We start from the raw sequence: 24,496 nt of genomic DNA, 5'->3' as shown, positions 1-24,496 counted from the left end.
TGATGGTTATTAGAAAATGCTACATATAGACACTTGACAACAATCCAAATATGGTTGGGTATTTGTGTATTTTATTTTCTCTGGTGTCCCACTTTTGAGGACATCAGCAAAAGCTACCCTAAAATGTTGGTGTTAGCACTTTATTAAACCCCTTCTTATTGTGTGTAATTTTGCCAAAATGTTTTAAGTGACCATGTCAGAATTCACAGTAAGTACCATGTCTTTAGAAATATTACTTTTTAATATTGGAGATATAATGTAGAAATAAAATAAAGTTAACAGTAGTCATAAAGAAACACCACAATGCAAAAAAAAAAAAAAGATTTTAAGGAAATTAATAGAACTACCACCTGAATCTTTTTACTTAAAATACATTCACTTTTATCATAAGGTGACGAATGTAAAATTTAGGTTTTTCCAAAACCCTTAAAAAAATAAAAAGAATGCAACTAAACACAAAGGCGACAGTGCCTGTCTAGTGCTCTTCAAAAGAAAAAAAAAGACCTTACATGGAAACCCTGCGGCAGAGCACGGTTGCCAAGTTCCAAATTTGTGGTTCAGAATGGTCACTTGGATACAGGGACAACACTCAGTGGAAAGTACTGAATAAAGTTTTCCATGAATGTGTCACAAAATTACCAAGACTCAATCTGATATTTGTTAGAATAAAGTAGTGTCTCAATAAACTGACCAATCTCTTAATAGAAAACTGAAAAATTAAAGTGTAGAATTTTGAAACTGGACCATAAAAAAAGCTTATCAGGACTTGTGGCATCCTGCCAGACACCACAGCCTAATACAGCAATGACTTCTCTGCTTTTCAGCAAGTACTGGGCATTGCATAAAATATTCAATTCTCATGGCACCGACCACCTCAGCCTTTGGCAACATGAATCACCAACCATAAAAGCCAGACCATGAGTAATTGATGTAAACCCTATTTAAAACTGGCAGATTGACAGGGTCCTCCACCCTAACCACTCCATTAAGCAAACTAAATATTTAAATAAATAGTTCAGACATCAGATAGAATAATCAAGTTAACTAGAACATGTAACTTACTGAAAACCATAAGGCTGGCAAAATAAATGGCATGGTGCCTAGAGAAAAGAACTGGAGACAAGACTGATTTGAAGCTTTCATTTAAGTCGTTTCTGTTCTGTTTTACCTGATTTTATATTCACTGACAGGCAGGTATTTCAAACAGGTTGTATCAATTACATATATGAAAAGATGGTAGAAGTACTTTGGAAAAACCACAGGTCTGCCACTGGGAGAATCTAATTTGAAATAAAAGATGTACGGGCAAAAACATATAAAGTATAAAAACAAACATACAGTTGCAACTGTTAATGCAGTTACCTGTCACCATAGAAGGTGCTTCCACGTATTTCTAGTGCACATTTAGATATGATTAATGTGTTTGTTACATGATACAAGAATGCAATATGAAAACTTGACACACACAATGACTGGTTTATTACAACTACTTAAAGAAAATCTCCTGTGACACATTGTGGCTAAATGTAGTCATGAGAGAGTATTATTAGAAATACATACCATCACCATATGATTTAAGCCTCTTGTCATACCATAAATAAAACATCAGTTTATTTGTAGGCATTAATGCACTAAGATGCCAGTTTATATACAATTACCATTTATAATTCTTTATAGTAAATACATAAAAAAAAAAAAATACTTATTTAATGCAAAGAAGTAGTCATCCACATTCTTCTCTAGTGAACACACACATTTTAATAAGTTATAGCAAGGCAGACTTTAAATGGACACTAAACACCAAAACGACCTTGGTTTTATTAGGTTTGGTGTATAGATCACGCAACTGTACTATCAGTGCACAGATCGCTGCTTTTCAGAGTTAAATCACATTATTTTTATACTTCCCTTATTCCATATTCTGTTCTGCTCTGTTTCTCTGTCCTCCTGAGTGATTAAATTAATAGAGCAGGAGATAATGTCTAAAGTAAACACACTGAGCTGTAAGGTTGGTTTTAAAGGAAATAGTTTGCCGATGGCAGCTATGCGAGTCAAACTCGTGAAACTGGAAATGATTTAACACTGTATATAGCATTGTCCGCTACAACCAATACTATTTTTTGGGCTATGCAAATGGTTTCTTAATGACTTTCAAAAAAGAATCCATGATAATAAAATGGGGGATGTGAAAAAGTTCACATGTGGGGAAAATCATACAAGTAGAGCAATCACTACGGGTAACAATAGTCGCTGCTTATTACTCCCGAAATTTGCCCCATAATTATCTTTATAATCTCCAAAGTTTAGTTTTAGAAAATTTAGAAATGGAAGCAAAAGGAGAGTTTTCTAATATTGCTTTAACATTGCAATAATTGTACATTTTCATTTTATATATATATATATATATATATATATATATATATATATATATATATATATATATAGATATATATATATATATATATATAGATATTATATTTTCAGATGACATTGGGAAAAAAAAAAAGGTTTTATGTACAGCTTTTTAAAACAGTAAATGAAAACACTGCAACAATTCTATCTTTTTAAAATAAAATATATCAATATTGCATTAGAGTTCTTTACTATACTGGTGGCTATCCAGATCTTGTTGAGCTGCAATTTCCATAAAGCTCAGTGAACACTTGCATAATCACAAACTACTTTAATATACATAATTCCTCTAGAATTTCATTATGTTAAAAGAATAGCATTTCCTTTCTATGCATTACACAATGCCTCATAGAATTGTGGTTTCAGAAAGGCACCTCGCCTGAGGGTTTAATATGGTCGTATAAATTATTCAGTGTTTTTTAGAATACAATTTTTCATACAATAGTGTCCTACGTAATACAAATATAAAATTATGACTTAAGTACACTCATGATATACTGTGCTAAATGCTTCTAGAATATAAAAACAATTAGGCTGTATTGTATGGGATCAGTAAGTATAATAAAAGTGTAATAAAAAATACACATACCCTCCTAGGAGATAAACAAATAAAAAACAAGGAGAGACTAAAGGTCCACTTATAGAAACAATATCATCTTGTATGTAACATACCAGTACATAAAATAATCAATGGATACTGGTCGGTTGTGACAAGTCGGGTAGGTGAGGCTCCCCTCCTCAATTTTTGTTTCCATGAAAGGAAAAATAAAATATTGTTATGGTAAGGACCAACAATAAATGTGTATTTGAAGAATGAAAAAAATATGTAGCTTTCATAAGGCGCTCTGCAGTTTCCTCTTTACATATGAATATATTTCTGCCCCGGGTTCATCGAGCCTAGTTACGTCTCTGCATATCCTATACATTTCGGTTTTGGGCATTCAGAAGTACAATAAAAATGATGCATTAATATAACATTTATCTTATTTTTTTTTCTCACCCTATAGTGAATTGGACATAGGTTAAAAGTATGTGTTTTTATATTTCAATTAAAAATACAGAATGACTGTCACAGCCAGAAACTGCCTGTTCAAAGCCAGCTGGCTTTGTCAGTGACATATATATATATATATATATAGAGAGAGAGAGAGAAAATATAACCTGTTTTGATTTTCAACGGATCAGATGGAATCAGTTACTTCACTCTGTATGGTTTTAGCAGTCACTGCCTCGGGAGACATGTCATTCAGCCAGCCTGTCTTTCGTTCAAGCTGCATGCTAGCTACTGTTGGTCTGTAACCTTAAAGGTACAGAAATACCTTGTTCCAAATACCACGTGTATAACGTTGTAAAATTACCTTAATATCGAATATTTGTGTGTGCTATAGGATATTAAGCATTGAAAAACAATTACATAAAACACAGAAGTGGAAATATTACTAGATTCACAGCTGCATTTCGATTGACTGTTTAATGTTTACAGTGAATCAGAATACAAGAGCTGGAATCATGGTCAGTGATATAACAAATCGTTACCCAAATAAGAATTAACCCCTTAGCTACAAGGTCATTTCACTCTTCTGTGCTAAATATTTAGGTATTTGCATTCACTGTATTTAAAGAATTACAGTCAACAGTTGTGGTTAAGTAAGTTTCCTAAAACTTATTTTTTCACTTTTGGATTTATATGGCTTTAAAGGCTAGGCTTTACATTTCCCTGGTGATCACCTGTAGATTAGATGAGCATGTAACCCCATCATTTGAATGAGATAAGCCCCCTCTATTAAATGAGCAGTCTCATGTCAATCAAGATAAACCGAGAGGAAGATAAAGCTCTTAAAGCTCAGAGTTCCAATCTGGTTTTGTTAAATATTGTCGTGATGGACTGTTGGGTAGGTGATCATTATTTAGAATAGTCATCACCTGCTTCCTAAAGGCAAAAAAGACCTGTGATTCCCTCAGAGGGAATGTACAGCGGACACTTTGTTGTACTGCGCATTTCTGAAGTAGTGCAGGCCTTGACGCACAGCCATCTCTCACACTGAAGGAATTTTAAAAAAAGAGTTAAACTAAGTACCTCCCATTTTTTTGCTATAAAAGGCAATTTTCCTGGAGCAATAAGAGTGAAAATGTAATAACTTTTACATTTCTACTTTAACTTCCTTAACATGTTTAAACATTGTTGTTTCTTTAAGATACTCTTGGGGTACAGCTCCTGTTTCAGCACACTAGGAAAAAAAAACACCTAACATGATTAACCTAGCTAGAGCGGGCAGTATGTCCAACTTTTGGGGCAAAAGGGGGAGGGGAGACTGGTGTCACAATATAGCGATAGCTCCCAAGCAGCTTTCTTTGTGTGTTTTTTTGTTTTTTTAAATGTTTTATTTTTACAAAGTAGTATAAAAATGTTGTATTTATTATATATTCATCTCAGTATGCTACTTTTTACTGGAGCACCTCATGCACACCCTTCTTTTCAGTGGTCTCTCCGTCTAAGCATCTCTTGAGTTTCCCACGTCCCTTTATAAATTATTATTAATAGCATTTATATAGCTCCAAAATATTCTGCAGGCTTTACAATTTTAGAAATCTCTAATCCCCTATACATGATCTGAATACTCATTAATTAAGAATGGAAATATTATATTGACAGCATTGTTCTTGTTAAGATACACCTTGTTTTATATCCATCTCTTTGACCCCTAATTCTTTATATCTTATTTAGTGACACCATCTGACCACGTAACCCAGAAGCGAAGTCAGCTATAACCATTGAGTCACATCTGCAGGGGTCGGCCTATTTAGGACAGATGGGTCCCTCTCCCAGACTTTCATTTTATAGGATATCCTCATATTCCTAGCATGAGTTCACATTATTATTGGTCATGTAAGTAGGGGGATACACTACATTTATCCTTTAACTTGATAATGTCACTCTATAATATTTGAGATGGTTGAACCTTGTTGTCACTGCCTCTACAATTTGTAACGCTTGTTTGATTGACGTATGCCATCATTTGTAATCTAATAAAAAAAAACACTATTGAACTAATGAATGAAAATAGCGAAGAGTGTGTAGCGCTGAGAAATGATAACACTTACCCCTAAAAGTTAGGGGATAATAAAGTAGTTGACAATAACTGTAGGGGATATGGATACACAATATAGTGTAATACAGTGGAAACAAGTGGCAATAATAATTCGTAATAGGAAGCATGGTTTAAAGCCTATTAGGGACCAGCTCTAATCACACCCACTGTTGTGTACTTTAGGTGACACCCACCCTATTCATCCATATTAGGCGATAACCTCAATAAATGGAGATAAAAGCAGGAGAGACAGGGAAACTAGCCCTGGTGTAGAAATCCTCATCAAAACAGAGAATAATAAGATATAGGTTGCTTCTCACCTTGTCAAGAGCCTATGACTTGGCTCTGAGCATGCAGATGAATGAGTCTTTTTCAGGGTGACACTACCCTTCTTTTCAGCAGCATAGATAATCCACCAGATTATTTAGTAAAGTATAATTAACATTTATTTATAATCAAAATAAAAACAATTTAAATACATACAAAATAATGCTAGTGGTATAGTCCAAAAAGCGTTTTGACGATTCTGTTCGGCTTTCTCAATTGGTAATGTTCTGTCTGCTGATTCAAGATTAAATAAACCTAACAGTGGGGTGATAGGTGGCTGGAGATTGTGATACATCCAATCACGAGCGCTCCTATGTGGGGGAGTGTGGGGAACTGGCTGTTGGTAATCTATGCCTTAATGATGTCATCATGCACTCCTGAGCGTGCGTGTGATGTCGCTTCTGGGATATTGAATATTGTGTATCTCTGTAGTAGTCCGGAATTGGTATTGTGTGGGGATTCTTGCTTCTTCTCCCAGCATCCTTTATGTTGCGGAACTGATGTAGTGTAGAAGTCCCCACTCTGCTGTTTTACTTCCTATGTGGGAGGAGTTGGCCAGTGGAAGATCTATTTTCGCCACAGAAGTCCTGTCTGACATTTTTCTTGCTGGTAAAGTGTTGGAATGGTCATCCCACAGTGCTAGTAGTCCTTCACACATAATAAAATATTCCTAAACTATTATGCTCAGAAATAGAGCATTAAGAGACAGAAGTGTTATCAATTTTATGTCTCTTAATGCTCTATTTCTGAACAATCACTAGCAGTGCCAAAAGGGGTGGTCCACATAAAAATGAATACTAGGCATGCTTTTCCATCATCAAGACCATCCCACTGAGGGCAGACACTGTGGGAAGAATGGTTTTATGCTTGGTGGGGACAGCAGGACAGGACCTGTTAGCTCAGTAGAGCTAAACTCACGAGGCTGCAAGAACTTAGAGCACCTACTGTGCAAAGAGTTCTCATTGAGCTGCATTGGAAAGTCTGTGATTGGACAACCACAGAAAGTCTGGGCGGGATTAGAAGGGGAGGGCTTGCAACTTGTGAAGGATGTTTTTAAATAAACCTTGATGAAAAAAATGCATAATTAAATGCATGCAAGTTTTCATTTGGAGTATATCTGCTAAACAGTGCTTTTTTAATTTATTTTGTGCTTGGGCAGTAGAGTTTCCCTGTAAGACATATATTAATTATATAGGCAATTTGCAATGTGAGAGGGTTTTAACAGTTAAAGATGCTAAAATCATGAGTTATCTATATCTACTTAATGATGCAGTACAATTCACAATACGGCTAGCCCCAAGGCAAGATATATTTTATAACATCAGCAAGATATATTTCTGAGGGAGCGTGTTTGTCATCTGGGCTAAACACAGACATACGATATATTGCACATGGGGTAACAACAGGCTAATCATAGGTATCTTAGGGAGATATGGTAAATGGTAAAACAAAATAAAAGTTAAATTACGAACCAGCCAGCTGATCTCACAGAAACATTTTTGAAGTACCTGGTGACATGCTTGGAACATCTGCTGGTGTAAACTGAACGACCTTCTACACATGCCAGTGCGGTTTAGTAGAAGCTCTGTATAAAGGCAGTAGACTCCTTAGTCTCTGTAAGTTTGAAGAGTGTCCTACCTTTTAAAAATGTGAGGGCCCTGGGATTGCCCCATTGGTATAGAATGTTTATGCCCCGGAGAATTTTAGCTACTGAATGAAGTGGCTGTCACCACAGCAACGTTGATCTGGACATGTCAGCATAGAAAGATAACAGATGTGATTCAGATATGTATGTTGATGAACAACGAACTGCAGACATGACAGCCATTCTATCCATATGGGTCACAAATTGAATAAATGTGGTGGTGCGTTTGATGGCAGCTATCATTAAGGATAATGCTCAGACGGCAATAAACCTTGAAATGGGTATCATAGAAAATTAGCAAATTCCCCAAATCTATGGCTTCTTGGGACAACAGTTTCAGCAACAGCTCGTCATGGGTGATGCATAGCTTCGACTGAGTAGCTAAGTTAGAGTCCTCTTCCAGGGCCTTCACCCTACCAGTTAAGGTATGAACGTTGTCAGCAGGAAAAAGTTGCTTGATGTCTTGTAATTAAGATTTGATATCTTTCTTAGTGGCTGGTGTGTCTTGATCTTCATTGGAAGATGAGTGGTGTAAACCTCTGCTCTGTGGCCTCTCCTTGACAGCGCCTTAGAAGTTCCTCCGAGGACGACCCCTCAGAATCCCGTGGAATTGCCTTTTTAGGATTGCTCTGTCTTTGGCCTTGAACCAGAAGATATCCTGGAATTGTGCTGGAACAACCACCTCTTTCTTTTTTACTTCTTCCCAATGTAAACCGGAGTAAAAAGGGAGATAGTTTAACTATATATCTACATGTAGTGTGTAAAATCTGACTTTTCTTTTATAGCAGGTCAGAGTTCGCTCTGAAGTGTCTGTACCGTCGCCCCTGCCCATTTTATTTTACACTTTTCATTTGATCATTTTATCACCGACCTTTGCCAGATCTGCTGGCTATGTTTACCTTTGTGTTTTCCCCCATTTGTTTTATTTTTTTGAAAAATTTCACAGACCACATTTGTCCCACTACTGTGAAGACCTCTTTTTTGTATTTTGTTACTTTCCTCGAGTATAATAATAAACCATATATATTTTTTTTGCCTTGTATTTTAGGGACCTTAAGAGTCAAATATCAGACGTGATCTACTTTGTGATGAACTGACTATGTGATGAACTGACAATGTGTGTCATCATACAGAACAATGTCAACCTTTGCAGCTTTTTCTAAACCTAATCTTACCCAACCTACCTGACCAACTCTAGCACCAATACAAACCTTAACATAAACCCTAATCATAAAGATAGCCCTAACACAAAGGGATTCCCTCAAACTTGTGTTTTCAGTTCAGCCAAAACATGTATGAAATGAGAGGTGCAGTTTTGAAGTCAAGGGATATGACAAAAGTCAAGTGTGCGAGTTAATCAAATAATATGAGACCAAATTAGATTTGGAAGCATGGCGACCTAATTACACTTGTTAATTGTAGTATGCATAGTACTGAAAGAAAGCTTATTGTTAGATATAAGCTTGCATTAGCTAAAGCTGATGCAGACAGACCAGGTTATTTTATGAAATCTATTTGCACTGAAATCATCTGAAGTCTCCAAGACCTCAACATCCATCTGTCTTGAATCAAAAAGCAGCTGCAATATTTGAAAATAAGTAATTGTAGATCTAATGTAACGTTGTATTTGAATATCCTCTGAGAGAAATACTAGAAGAGAGAGAAATCATAAGTCTTTCTAGTAGTAAACTGTTTGAACAAATAGTTCAAAAGCAGGATTATTGAGGACACAAAATATCTGTAGATGAATGCCTAGCCTAACTGAATGACAAAGAACTGGGCTCACATAATTGGTAGGAAGATAGGTATGGTGAAGCACAGGTACATTTGAAAATAGTTATGGATAATTCCACCACTCAGCCAAATTATTCCTAGACTTAAAGGGTCAAGCATTAATATGAGCATTAACAAAACTCAAAAAAATATAAGAAAGCACTTTTATTTTCTAGAAAATGGACAAGGTACCTCATCCATTGCTCCGCAGGGAACCTACCATCAGATCAAAAGAGAGTTGTTGAAGCTGGGCAGCCTGAGCATCATATCTGAAGCTAGGTTGTAAAAAAAAATTCAATTTGGCGGTTTTGGCCCACAATTTCCATTCTGCCCGTCAAATAACCACATTTTGTAAGGAACACTCCAAACACCGAAATCACTTTAACTTGCTGAAGCAGTTTATGTGTGAAGAGTGGATCTTCTTTTTCCCCCCAATTTTACAGAATGTGTAGATTGCAGGGGGGTTGCGACGGGATGACGTAGGGGACGCTCCCGTACGCATCCAGGGGCGGAGACAAGGAAGTCCGGTGAGGAGAAACCGCAGCATGGCTTGGGAGAAACGACAGTGGATGCATGGCTGATATATAGATTGGGCGGCTTGAATGGCGACGGTGAACTATATATCCCCAATTAACTGGAGAAGGAGAAAGCAGAAGGGACACCGAACAAGGCGGGCAATAAGCTTAAGAAAGGAGTCTGCAGTTAATCCAGGTGCTTTTCCCCTGACCCTATCCTATGTCAATATACTGCTAAGCTAAACCCCTTAAGGACCAAACTTCTGGAATAAAAGGGAATCATGACATGTCATACATGTCATGTGTCCTTAAGGGGTTAAGGGAAAAGGGAAGAAGTTGTTAATGTGCTGAGAAGCACTGGTTGAAAGTTTTTTTTTTCTCTAAGCGAAAAACTGCTATAACAACAGTATGCTGCTATATCCTTATATACTACTGATTAATTTTCTTCACTGACATTTTTTTTTTTACGTAGAAACATAGCAAGTAAGCTGGTGGAAAGTTAAGCAGTATTTGCAAAATATTTAAACTGCAAATATTGCTTAAAACTCTACAGTAGAAAGGGTGAGTGCAATTAATCCGGAATCCTCCATAAAATAACGGATAAGCAAGGAACAGATAAGAAAAAGAAAAGGGAAAATCCAGATTATCTGATTGAACTATGGCATCCAAAGCTCAAGAAAAAATAATGACAAAAAAGACAAGAAGAAAGATCCTAAAAGGGGTAAAGGAGCATCTAACTTTTTTTTCATCAGTTAATAAATCAATAAAAGAGAAAAAAAACGGAACAATCAGTATTATCTATGTCTGGCATAGATGACTCTTCAAGCAGTGTAAGTCGCTCTAATGATATCCATCACGGCAGAATATTTTTTTTTTTTTTTTTATTCCTACATGATCAATTAGAAGCTTTAACCAAATCAAATAAATAAAAATACTTAACATATTAAGCAACAGATTGGAGGTTTGAGAAACAGAATTAAGGCAGTGGGAAAAAAACTAGAGCACCTAGAATTCCAAGAAAATTGGCTGTAAGAACAAAATTATTGACTGAGTAATCAATTAAACCGAGCGCGAAGAAACAATCTGCGATTGAGGAATGTTCCAGTCAGTTACTCCAGATCAAATTATGGAATTTTTAAATAAACTGTTGAAGGCATGGGAAATCGATATAGCAAAATTTAATAACAATATCGAGAGATGTCACTGAATCTTTAGACCAAAATCATTACCAGAAAATTTGCAAAGAGATAGAATTGTCAACTTTCAATCCTTCCAGTTTAAAGAACAAGCAGAATAAAGCCTCTTAAAGAAGAAAAAAATATAATTATACTACAAGATTTATCCTTCTTCACTAGATCTCAAAGGAAAAGATTTGTACCAATAACGAACATTTTCTGAAGAAATAATATTAAGTTCTCTTGGGGTTACCCGACAGCGATACGGATCCTTTCAGCTGGACATTTGGTTACTTTGAACTCCGTAGAAGAAGCAAACTTCTGGATAAAAAGAAAAAAGTTTAACTTAAAGATTTAATAAGCGGGGAGAGAGAGAGGAGACAAGAGAAGAGAGAAGATGGACATTATAATTTTTGGGGGGTTTTCTCGAAAGGCGCTTTATGAAATACTCTTTTTTTTTTTTTTATGTTATACTTAGGATGTAAGGATTTAACCTTATTAATTGAGAGTTAAAGCATCTAAGAAACCGTATGATCCAATAATGAATAACCTTGAGAATTTTTTGAATATGTGTTAATTTAATTATAGGGTAGAGGTGGACACTTGCACTTAAAGGGACACTCCAGGCACCCAGACCACTTCTGCCCATTTGAGTGGTCTGGGTGCCAACTCCCACTACCCTTAACCCTGCAAGTGTAATTATTGCAGTTTTCATAAACTGCAATATTTACCTTGCAGGGTTAACTCCTCCTCTAGTGGCTGTCTACTAGACAGCCACTAGAGGGCACTTCCATGTTTATAGCACACGAAAAGTGTGCTATAGCATCGCTGGAAGTCCTCACGCTATGTGAAGACCTCCAGCGTCGCTGAAATCCCCATAGGAAAGCATTGAGCATTGACGCGCATGCGCATTAGGAGGAGCACGGGTAGAAACTGAACCAGCGCCAAGGGACATCGGCGCTGGATACAGGTAAGTCACTGAAGGGATGGGGGCAGGAGGGAGAGGGGACCTGCAGTGCCAGGAAAACGGTTTGTTTTCGTGGCACTGGAGAGTCCCTTTAATTTGACAATAGAGATATTTACAATGAGTATTTAAGTATGCAATGCAATGGGCCTACAGCAATATTTTTATATTTAAAGGAAATTTTTACCTGGAGAGAGAGGAGAGAAGGAATGATTGTTAAAGGAAAAAATATTGACAATATACAACAAAGCTTAGTGGGGGTGGATTGAGAGGGAGGAAGAAAATGAGAAAAGAAAAATAATTATAGGTAATTAATATTGAAAGGTTATGAATCCAGCTAGATGTATATATATATATATATATATATATATATATATATATATGCACCAAGGTTGCCTCCAGAGATTGCTGACAGTGGATGGTTTAGCAGAAATACAACAGGCCGCTAACTTTGGCAAGAAATTTGCAGAAGCTGTTTGAATTATCATTTAATTGTTTTTTTGTTTTTTGTTTTTTTTTTCTTCCTGCGTGGGTTTCTGGTAACTAATACCACCGGCTTACCCTTGTGTCTTACAGTGTCTGTAAATATAATTTTTAGTTTTTTTCTGTTGTTAAAAGAGGGGTTAAAATGGAAAACAAGAATGTGAAAAAAGCATGTGCAAGAGGTAAAGCTAAAGAGAAGGAGAAAGATAATGAAAATCTGTCAAGTCATTTTTTTACTCCTAATGCCAAACCTCTGAGGAGTCAGTATTAAGATCGGGGACGAAAAAAGAATTCGACCACTCAGATAATGTGATGACCTCAGCTGAATCATCTTTATTAGATGAGCCAGTAGAGGTGGAGAGTCAAAGAGAGGAACAGCTTACGATAGCTTCTATGAAGGAGGTAATGATTGATTTATTGAAAGATTTAAAGAGCTCAATCGTGCAGGAAATTAGAAGTGAGATTGCTAAAAAATTCCAAAGATTTAAATATCTTATCAAAGAAAGTAATAGATTTGGGCATCCAACAAGAGTCTCAAAAAAAAAAAAAAATCACAGGATCATTGTAATGCAGAAATACAGAAATTAAGAGAGGAGCTCTTGAGTTTGAAACAGAAATATAGTAGATTGGAAAAAATTTCTAGACAAAATAATATTCGCATAAGAGGGATACCTGAAACAGTGGAGCAGGCGGATCTTCCTGATTATGTGATAACTTTTTTGAACTCTCTGATTAAATCAGATTTTGAGAGGGCATATAATAGACAGAGCTCATAGGTTATCTTCCTAGAGATGTGATAGTGAAATTACATTCCTTCATACTTCACAGAGATGTGATAGTGAAAACAGAAATTTTTACTTACCGTAAATTCTTTTTTCTTAATATGGTGGCAGTACCAGTGGGTTTTGCTCCTTCCTGTGGACAAGCATCTAACAAGCTTAATTAAATCAACAAAACCCCTCCCCCTTGCCCTATAAGAAGGGCTATCCGGCAAAACCAACCTCAGTAAGTAGCAAGAAAAATCCCAAATAGAACTCATACGAATCAAGATAATGTAAAATAGAGGGAGGGAAGCTGTACTGCCACCATATTAAGAAAAAAAGAATTTACGGTAAGTAAAAATTTCTGTTTTTTCTGTCATATGGTGGCAGTACCAGTGGGATATAGCAAGATCCTTAACTAGGGCGGGTTCAATGTCCCCGTAGGTCGCAACTTATACGCCTAAAAAGCAGTTTCAGAGGATGAGAACATCTCTAACCTGTAGAGCTTTATGAAAATGTGGAATGGAAGCCCAAGATGGTGCCTAACAGAAGGCCACTAGAAAAAACAAGTGTTCTTACTGGCCCAGAGGCAGCCAATACTCCAAGCGTCCTGAGAGAAGCCGGAACTTGAAGACCACCGGGAGAAAATGGCCAACCAACATACTCGCCTGAGTCAAATGAAACAAAAGAGTTGCAGGAATCACTGTATCCTTACACCTTTTATGGGAGGCTAACAAACAGAGGACCAGAATAACTGAGCTCTTCAGTCCTAGGAAAAGAGACATTACAAAGCTCCTTCAAGCTACACTTAGTACCAACCTGTAGGGAAAAAAAAAAAAATGTTTAGCGTGAAGAACCACCGTGTCCATGAGCAATACTGAAAAATCATCTGGGGATGAAAAATGACTGAAGCTCTCTGAACATATTAGCCGATAAGATGGCCCCCAAGAAGGTGTCCTGGAGAAACAAAACTTGTAAGGGAAACCCTTTAACAGGATCGAACGGGTGTTACCTAAAAAAAATTTAACAAAATATATCAAAATTCAAGGACAAAAATACCAGGAAGGGAAAACAGAACTCTAGGAGGATGTCTGGACCTGGCAGATTACAAAAAACCTCAAGCTTAAAATCTGGATGTAAACTCTAAGAACAGCAGGATTCTCAGGCTTGAAGGCCTGGACCTCAAAGCAGAAAACGCCGAAGCGCGGCCGAACAAAAAACACCAGAAGACATTAAAGCAAGGGTTTTTAGACGAATGAAACACACCAGCAGGGGTGTTCCCAAAATCCCCCCAAAAAATTTCTAACCCTTATCAGAAAGTAGACCTTTAAACAGGATATATAGTTGCCAAGCAACATAGCCAAACAAATCTTCCCGCAGACCTAGATGATGAAGAAGAACCCTAGCCGTAGTCAGGCTATCAACCTGAAACTCTACAGAACCACTAGGGTAGATCCCTATACATCATGAGACCGATAGAGCTTCGAACGTTTGGGAATCAGAATCTTTATGCTCAGCATGGAATAAGAACCAGGATAAGGCTCCGATAGACCTAATTTTCTAAGACAACTAGAAAAAACGTAAGCGGAAGTAAGACACATTACAAAGAGAGTAATCCATCACCGAGGGACCTGTAGTGAAACAGGAAGTGACTTGGTCGTTGAAAAGTTTGTCAACAGAGCCCTGGCTGGAACAACAATTTTCCACTCCAGAGAGTCAAATTACACGGACATAAGGACCAAACTTCCTAATTCCAAATACCCTCTCTGAGCTAGACGGCTATGTCAATCCCTCTGAAAGGAACTACCGAAATATCTACTAGATGAATTTGCACCTCAGCAAGATAACCGCATGCAGGAGAGAGAGAGAGAGCGCCTACACCGGTTCCTCCCTGCCGGTTGATGTACCAACCCTGTAGAAGAGTACGCATGAAAATTTACAGCCTTCTGCCATATCTACGGAATGAAGAGATGAAGGGTGGCAATACACCTTAAAACCCCTGGAATCTGCGGATTTTCCCTTAATCATTACCACGAAACATGAAGGGGATTAAAAAAGAGCATCTGTAGCGATACCCAACCAGAAAACATTAGACGGAAGACAGACTTCCTGAAATGAACTCTATCTAATTTGAAAATTGGATCCGCTACTACCAACACCCCTTCTTCTATGATCGGGGAGAGAAAACAGTGGGATTTCTTTTTTAACATGTTACGAGATCTAGGGACTCTTATGAATAGGCAATAGAATATATGGATTGCTGGGGAAACGTCGGTCTCCCTCTGTATGCTCAGTCTGATCTGATCTCAGTCTGATCTCCAAAAATTAAAATAATCGCCTTAATATACACAACAGTACTTCTTTAGACAGTACCGAGGTTACACGCTAATCACCTGCTACAAGTAACGGAATTTATTAGACCACTGCAATTTCTGAAACGACTGGGGCAGAGGTTAATCCTGTTCTGCAGTGTGTTGATGAAAAAACACCTACATTGTGTGTTTTCGTTAACCGTCCAAATTGCCAGAGATATCAGTAACCTATACTGAATCTTGTATGAACAGAAAGCATACCTACACAACCTATGCCATATACCAGGGTTACGCAACTCCTGTGGAGATGATATAGATACAGATATAGATATAGATATATGAGCTACTGTGAAGATGCCATCTCTATACCGGCTAATGAGCATACATCTCCTGGTAACTCATCCATAGAGAAACTAGTGAAGACATATACTGAGGCCCTGTCTTCCCAGTACCTCATACATAAGGCATATAGAGTATACCTATATCCCATAAACTAGTGAGGCTTTTTTTTTTTTTTTTATATAGAGTATATAAAAGGAAAAGAACCCCCCTAAAATAGCCTATAGTGGTTACTGAAGTTGAGACCACCCATCAACTCGACAGAGTATATAGTAGATGCATATACTAAGGCTGAGTCCTCAAGTAACACCTAACAGAGCATGCACGGAGGTTGAGTTCTCATTCTTAACGAATACAGTGCATACAACTAATGAAGCGGAGGCCACACTTCAAACTCGGCATAGAGCATATAGTGGGTGCATCTACTAAGGTCGAGTGGATAACAAAACAATGCGACATAGAGCATCTAGTGGATACATCTAAAGAGGTTCTTGTCCTTATACAAGGACTTTATAGCGTGTACCCTTCTGAGGCCGAGTCATCTTAGACACACACACAGAGCATATAGTGGGTACATATACTGTGCACAGCAACTCGTCATAGTGCCCATAGTGAGTGCATACACTGCTCACAGAACTTGTCATAGAACATATAGTGGTAACCTATACTGTTCACAGCAACACAACAGTGCATATAGAGAGAATATATACTGCTCATAGTAACTCGTCATAGAACATATAGTGATTACATATACTGTTCACAGCAACACGTCATAGTGCATATAGCGAGAATATATACTGCACATAGTAACACGTCATAGTGCATATAGTGAGAATATATACTGCTCATAGTAACTCGTCATAGAACATATAGTGATTACATATACTGTTCACAGCAACACGTCGTAGTGCATATAGTGAGTATATATATACTGCTCATAGTAACTCGTCATAGAACATATAGTGATTACATATACTGTTCACAGCAACACGTCGTAGTGCATATATTGCATACATCTTCTGCACACAGCAAGTCGTCATGGTGCATATAGTGAGTACATATACTACTCAGAGCAATTCGTCATAGTGCATATAGCGAGTACATATACTGCTCACAGCAATTCATCATAGTGCATATAGTGAGTTTATATACTGCTCATAGTAACTCGTCATAGAACATATAGTGATTACATATACTGTTCACAGCAACACATCGTAGTGTATATATTGCATACATCTTCTGCACACAGCACTTAGTCATAGTGCATATAGTGAGTACATATACTGCTCACAGCAATTCGTCATAGTGCATATAGCGAGTACATATACTGCTCACAGCAATTCGTCATAGTGCATATAGCGAGTACATATACTGCTCACAGCAATTCGTCATAGAGCATATAGAGAGTACCTATACTGCTCACAGCAATTCATCATAGTGCATAAAGTGGGTACATATACCGTCATCTTCGTCCTCTTCTTACCTTCACACTTTGCAAATGAAGTGTCTAAACTTTTACAGAGATCATTTTGAAGGAAAGATTAAAGGGAAACTCCAGTGCCAGAAAAACGATCCGTTTTTCTGGCACTGGAGGGTCCCTCTCCCTCCCACCCACCAATCCCCGGTTACTGAAGGGGTGAAAACCCCTTCAGTCACTTACCAGGGGCAGCGACAGGTCCCACGTCGCTGCTTCCTCCTCCCCCGCCGCTCCTCCTTCTGGTTACGTCGGCCGGTGGGCGAGACTGATCTCGCCCGCCGGCCGAGGAGACCTAATGCGCATGCGCGGCAATGCCGCGCATGCGCATTAGCGCACCCCATAGGAAAGCATTGAAAATGAATTTCAATGCTTCCCTATGGGGAATAGAGCGACGCTGGAGGTCCTCACACAGCGTGAGGACGTCCAGCGACGCTCTAGCACAGAAAACCTGTGCTATGAAGCAGGAAGTGTCCTCTAGTGGCTGTCTAATAGACAGCCACTAGGGGAGGACTTAACCCTGCAAGGTAAATATTGCAGTTTTTAAAAAACTGCAATAATTACACTTGCAGGGTTAAGGGTAGTGGGAGTTGGCACCCAGACCACTCCAATGAGCTGAAGTGGTCTGGGTGCCTGGAGTGTCCCTTTAATTCACCTCACCTCAAAATGCCTCTGAACCGTGTGGGGGGTTGGTGACACGGCGTACCACTTCTGGCAAGCATCCATGCTGTCAGTGGGTACTGCACAGCTTCATCTATGCCGAGCATCAAACTTCGCGCCTTTTTTTTTTTTTTTTTAAATAAAGTTTCGGCATGCGCATGCGCACCACCGGAAACTTTTGGTGGAACGCATCACCTCCCGGGCGTGCGTTCCACCGCTGTGCGCAGGTCATCAAGACCGCCTCCAGAAAGTATTCGCCGGAACCTTCTCGGCATAAGAGGCAATGTATCCATTTGCTCCGTAACCATAACGGAGGTAGCATGGTCTCTCAGCTAACCGCCCGGGCAGCTCTCGGACCGGAATCCCCCAGACCAGCAGCCTGTGTGTCTCACCCTCCAGATGCTGTGTCCTTCCCTCTCGGGACAAGAAAGGAAACTGAGGTTGGTTTTGCCGGATAGCCCTTCTTATAGGGCAAGGGGGAGGGGTTTTGTTGATTTAATTAAGCTTGTTAGATGCTTGTCCACAGGAAGGAGCAAAACCCACTGGTACTGCCACCATATGACAGAAAAATTACATTCCTTCATACTTCAAAATATCACAGAAAGTCTTTGAATGTAAAATCTTTGATGCACCATATGTGCAATTGAAAATCTTTCCTGATATATCTGGAGAAGTGATTATGGAGCATAGAGAATTCAGAATGATAACCAAGGCATTAAGGGATAAGAATGTGCCTTATAGATGGGGCTTTCCGACTAAATTATTTATTAAAAAGGGAATGGAGACAAAAGTAATCAACTCTCCCCTTGAGGGGGAAAGGCTTAAAGATATAGACTCTATGGGGGATGCTTAAGATATGGCCAAATAATTGGGAGATAATTGAGTGATGGTTGTTTTTTTGGGGGGGAGGTTTAATTTTTGGTGTAAAAGGTGTAATATTTTGACATTTAAATCCAGTATTGGTTAATATGTAAACACTTTTCACTAAGCTTGATTTAAGACATAGACATAAAATGTATTGTAGATTGGATTATATTTTTGTGGATGGGCAGAGTATCTCTAAAGTTCAACATGCAGAAATGGGGATTATTACGTGGTCGGATCACGGGTTGGTTGGAGCAAGTTTGGGCTTAGACTCTACTGTTAAGAATAACAGACCATGGAGAATGGATATAGAATTACTAAAGGACCCGGAAATACTAAAAAACCTGAAAAACGAAACGGTTGCATTCTTTTTAAGTAATGATGGTACGGTAAACTCGAAAGAAATAGTATGGCTTTCTTACAAAGCCTATATAAGAGGGATAATGATAAAATGGCAGTCAATATTAAAGAAGAAGAGGAAAATCTTTAAGAGATCTATATATAGAACTTACTTTACTAGATAGAGAGAATAAAAAATCCCCTTCTGAGTTAAAGACAAATAAAATTCGAGAAAAACAATTACAAATATAAAGAATTCAGCAACGGTTGGCTGATAAATCATTATGGGCAACAAAGATTACATCACGGTCAAAATCGAGCTGGGAAACTGATGGCTAATAAGTTGAAACAAAAATTAAATAATGGTAGAATTAATAGATTATTACATAATAAATAACTTTTTGTTAAGCCGGTTGACATTGCCGCATGTTTTGAGAAATATTACTGTGATCTTTATAATTTGAATTCCCCAAATATAGATAGTAGGTGAAAAAAAAAAAAAATAAGAAAAGTGTGGAATTTTTGGATAAGATTCCCTTCAAGAAAGTTTCTCAAATAGAGTTGGCAAATTTAAATGAAGATATTTGCAAACAGGAAATTAAATGGGCAATTTCAAAATTGAAATTGGGCTCAGCTCCTGGTCCCAATGGCCTAATTAGCCAATATTACTTACTCTGTCAGGATGAGATTGCCAGTTACATGTGCCAAACATTGAATGAAATGAAAAAAGCAGGCCGAACTCATTCAGAGCTGTTGGAAGCACACATAATTACAATTCCAAAAACAAACAAATTAACCCCAGAATGCAGTGACTTTAGACCTATATCACTGCTTAACGTGGATATGAAGATTTATGCTAAAATTTTGGCGGAAAGATTGAATCAATATATCCATAAGTTAATCAATTTTGATCAAACGGGTTTTATTCAGGGGAGGTTGGGTCCCGATAATATCAGAAAACTGTTAAATATAATCTCAGTGGTTAAATGTAAAAACATAGCTGCAGTCTTTGTGGGACTCGATGCAGAGAAAGCATTTGACAGGGTGGATTGGGACTTTATGTTCCTCAGTCTGTCAAAATACGGCTTAGGCGATTTTGTCTCTAAGGCGATTGCCGCTTTGTATTCTTCTCCGAGCGCTAGTGTAATTGGCCATAATTTCCGGTCAGGAAGGTTTGACATTTTAAATGGCACTAGGCAAGGTTGCCCTTTAGCCCCATTAGTTTTTGCTTTAATTATAGAACCACTGGCGATAGCGATAAGGGAATCTTTAGATATAACAGGAATTGAAGTAAATCAAATATCGCATGTAATTTCCTTATATGCGGATGATGTAATAATAACAATAAGTAAATCCGAAAACCTCTCCAAGATATTATAATAGAGTATAGTGAAATATCCAATTCTAAATTAAATGTAAAGAAAACGGAAGCCGTCACTTTTAATATGGGACGGTCTAAGAAAATCAACTTTACCCATTTAATTGGCAATACTCAATAACCCATCTAGGAATAAAATTGTTCGCTGAAATGAAAAGAACAAGGACTGTTAACTTTCAATTAGTTTATTCTAATATAATTCAAGTTTTGGCAACATGGAAAAATCTTAATATATCCTGGTCAGGTAGAATAGCAGCGGTTAAAATGACAATATTACCCAAGATTACTTATGTTATGCAATGCATACCCTGGCAGTGTCCCATTTATCTGCTTAATATTACAGAGGGTGATTGATGTATTTATCCATCAGAATAAAAGAATGAGAATTAAGACTTCAATGTTGGTTTAAAAATTCTCTAATGGAGGGATAGCATATCCTGACATTAAGAAATATCAGGAAGCCTCCCTCCTGGCACATATGCTGAGATGGGAGGAAGAAGGAATAAACAACTATTGGGGATTGATTTAAGCTTCTTTTCTTAAACAAACCCACTTGAACTCAATCCTTTATCGAGATGATTTATCCACTGGTATAGTGCATAGTAAATCATCGATTATATGGCACAGTTTTAAAAGCTGGTTGAAGTTGAATCATAAATATTCCCTGGTTCCATTTCCTAGCCCGATTATTCCCATCTTATGCCTGCAGGAAAAGATTCATTCCCCTCTGCTTGAGATATTATTGAAATCGGGATGCAGACATTTAAGCGACTTATATGTAAATAATGAATTCCTCTCATTTGATTATTTACAATCTAATTTTAAAAGTCCAACTAGCTTGTGGATGGAATATATCAAGGTGAAGATTGGGATTTTGACGTTCAGTTTATGTTTAAAATAGTTTAGACAACTGACACCCTGTGAAAAAATAATATGTTCAACTAATAAGCAGCACTTGCTATCAAAATGTTTCAGCCTCTTGAGAGATAGAGACTTGGGCACAAAATTTTTAAATATAAGAACTTGGGAAGAAGAACTTAATCAATCATGGCCCATGGAAATGTGGTTGGGAGCCTTTGCTTCAATGGACAAACTAATTAAACATGTCTCATATAGGGAGACGTATTCTAAAATCCTAAACAGATGGTACATAACACTAATGACATGAAGGGGTGCTGCCCTGCGACAGCACTGTCCCTTTAAATGTGGGAACCAACTTAGCAGAGATATAATGCAAGGACACGATGAATGGAGCAATCAAGAAAATGTATTAAAGAAAACCAAAGGATATTATATACAAAACAAAATATGTACAATGCCACAAATATATATAAATATATGCAAGAAATCAATATAAATACAATAGAGCAGGCAGAGTACATGTGATAGTCCTTAGGCAAAAGTAAAGGCCTTAGGCAGGATAGTGCAGCCACCACAGAATATAAGTGGGGCACAGATCCTAAGCCACCAAGCACTAAATAAAAGACACCAAGGAGCAAAGCCCAAAGCAGGTCACACGAAAATAAGGCAGCAAGGTCAGAATCACTGGAAATGGAGTATAGGCAGGAACACTGCAAGCGAACACTGGAACAGGAGGCACAGGACACAGGACCAGGCAGAGACGAGAACACAGGACCATAAGGACATCGGAACAGGAACACAGGATCAGGATACACAGGATACAAGACACAGGAGCAAGGAGTCAGAATCACGGGAACCAGGAAACAGCGGGTACAGGATGAAGGCTAAAGGATAATGATCTGACAGGGAGTGAGGGGAGAAACCAGAATATATAGGTGCTAAACAAGGGCCAGGTGTAGTGCTTAACGAAAAGAAATGAGAAACAGTGGTGAGTGTGAGTACTGCACGAGGGCATATTAACTAAGGAGTGTCGTGACAAACACCACTTAAGCTTTGGAAAATAAAAAAAAGAAGATATATATAAATTTTGTTAGAGAGGTTGTAATCAAGTTCGTTCAGCAATACATATGTGGTGGTTTGCCCCTATATGCAAATGTATTGGAAGGAGGTCAAACGTGGAATATCTCGAATTGTAGGTGAGAAGATCAACCCCAGAATTGGCCCTGTTTCACCTTTTCCCTAGTCACCGCTCAAAAGAATTAAAATCTTTTCTGTTGTATATTTTATCGATAGCGAAATGGTTGATTGCTGTAAATTGGAAAGGAGGAAGGTTGCCAAAGTGGTCAGAAGTGGAAAGGGTAATGCAAAGAAATAGGACAATGGAAAGAGAGGACGGTCCTTTAGCCGTTCATATAGTCCCAAAGTATAGATGGGCTCTTTGGGATGACTATTGTTTGGCCCTTGGACAAAATTCTTCATAGTTACTCCCCCTCGTCGGCCCACCTCCCCATGGAATCTCGGTACAATGTATGTGGTATGTGTGCGGATGTTGAAGTATGGGTATTTTGGGGGTTTTGGGGGCTGTCCTTCTATAGTTATTTTTTTGTATGGCTCTTTTTTTACTCCTCTTTCTCTTGTATTTAGAGTGTCCCCATCCTTAGCATTGAAAATAGGCATATTTCATAGGGTTTCTTCCCCATAATTTCGGGTCTAATACCGACTAAGGTAAAGGGCAGCTGACTGTGATTAATATAGGAAAAAGGGGAAAATGGGGTATGAACTTGGAAGCGACCAATCGATGAAGACTAACAAAGGGTATAGCTTATAACCCAGTTTGGGTTATTATAGAGTACTCATACACTGTTAATTGATAGATTGTTTGCGGTCTTTGGTGTTTGTTGTCTTTGTATTTTTGTAATATGTGTCAAAGTAATATCATTGTAAAGTATTTTTAATTTTATTTACTTTGTGATAAAATTAATAAAAATATTTTGAATAAAAAAAAATATTAAAAGGTTAAAGATAAAAATAATATAAAAATGTAATAGTTTGCTTGGGATGGAATCATTTTCAAAATGATTAGCACAGGAGTTAAAAAAAATACGATTAAAAAGTACACTAGAGAAGCTTTGTTTTTTGTTGGTTTTCTCATCTTCTCTCTTTGCCTTTTATTTATTTTTTATATTATTAATAACTTTTCCTTGGGCTCTCCTAAAAAGGGATTTAACCTAATATAAAGGAATGGTGAAAGGAGGGAAGGAAAGGGGAAAAAGAGGAAAGAAAGGGAATATATAGCCAAAAACATAAGAAGTAGAACTTAGTGTGGGTACAATATATACAATACACAGAATGTGGAAAGTAGAGTGAAAGCCTTTACACCTTGTTCCAAATTGTTATGCAAATGATATTTTTCTAATTTACCTAAATAATTGATGTAAATAACAGTCAGCATAATTCTCATGTTATCAACTATTAAGAGTACAATTCAAATTTTATTGAACAAACCTCCTAATGATAACAGTATTTTTTTTAAAACATAAAAAAACTTACAATGCACTGTTCCAAATTATTACGCACAGTCAGTTTCAAAACACTTTACAGGTTGTACACAACTAAAAATTGTAATTTGTTGTGTTTGCAGCATATTTACTGAAATCAAAAGCTATTTCAATCAAACTTATAATAACATTTTAACTTTTTAAACATTTTAACAGGTCATGTTACATTTTAACATAGGACCCCTTATTTGATAGCAGCTTCACAAGTCTTGCATCCATTGAACTTGTGAGTTTTTGGACAGTTTCTACTTGAATTTGTTTGCAAGATGTCAGAATAGCCTCCCAGAGCTGCTGTTTGGATGTAAACTGCCTCCCACCCTCATAGATCTTTAGCTTGAGGATGCTCCAAAGGTTCTCAATAGGATTGAGGTCAGGGGAGGATGGAGGCCACACCATGACTTTCTCTCCTTTTATCCCCACAGCAGCCATTGATGCAGAGGTATTCTTTGCAGCATGAGATGGTGCATTGTCCTGCGTGAAGATGATTTGATTACGGAAAGCATAGTTCCTCCTTCTGTACCAGGGAAGAAAGTGGTCAGTCACAAACTCCACATACTTTACAGAGGT

General features: G+C 37.6%; 2 protein-coding genes across 4 annotated transcripts in view; one reads left to right on the top strand and one right to left on the bottom strand.

Moving 5' to 3' along the window:
• BBS9 (Bardet-Biedl syndrome 9) overlaps positions 1–24,496 on the bottom strand; it is a 448,879-nt gene that overhangs the window by 331,079 nt on the left and 93,304 nt on the right. The gene's annotated exons all lie outside the window — the stretch shown is intronic.
• The window catches only part of NT5C3A (5'-nucleotidase, cytosolic IIIA), a 207,009-nt gene continuing 187,886 nt past the window's right edge, over positions 5,374–24,496 (top strand). The window contains exon 1 of the mRNA XM_063452075.1: positions 5,374–5,378. The gene's annotated coding sequence lies outside the window, so the exon portion shown is untranslated. The remainder of the gene's footprint in view (positions 5,379–24,496) is intronic.

Source organism: Pelobates fuscus, chromosome 4 (assembly GCF_036172605.1).
Source record: "Pelobates fuscus isolate aPelFus1 chromosome 4, aPelFus1.pri, whole genome shotgun sequence".
NCBI lineage: Eukaryota > Metazoa > Chordata > Amphibia > Anura > Pelobatidae > Pelobates > Pelobates fuscus.
The sequence above is the reverse complement of the archived record's forward strand: the minus strand, read 5'-3'. Positions and strand labels throughout refer to the sequence as shown.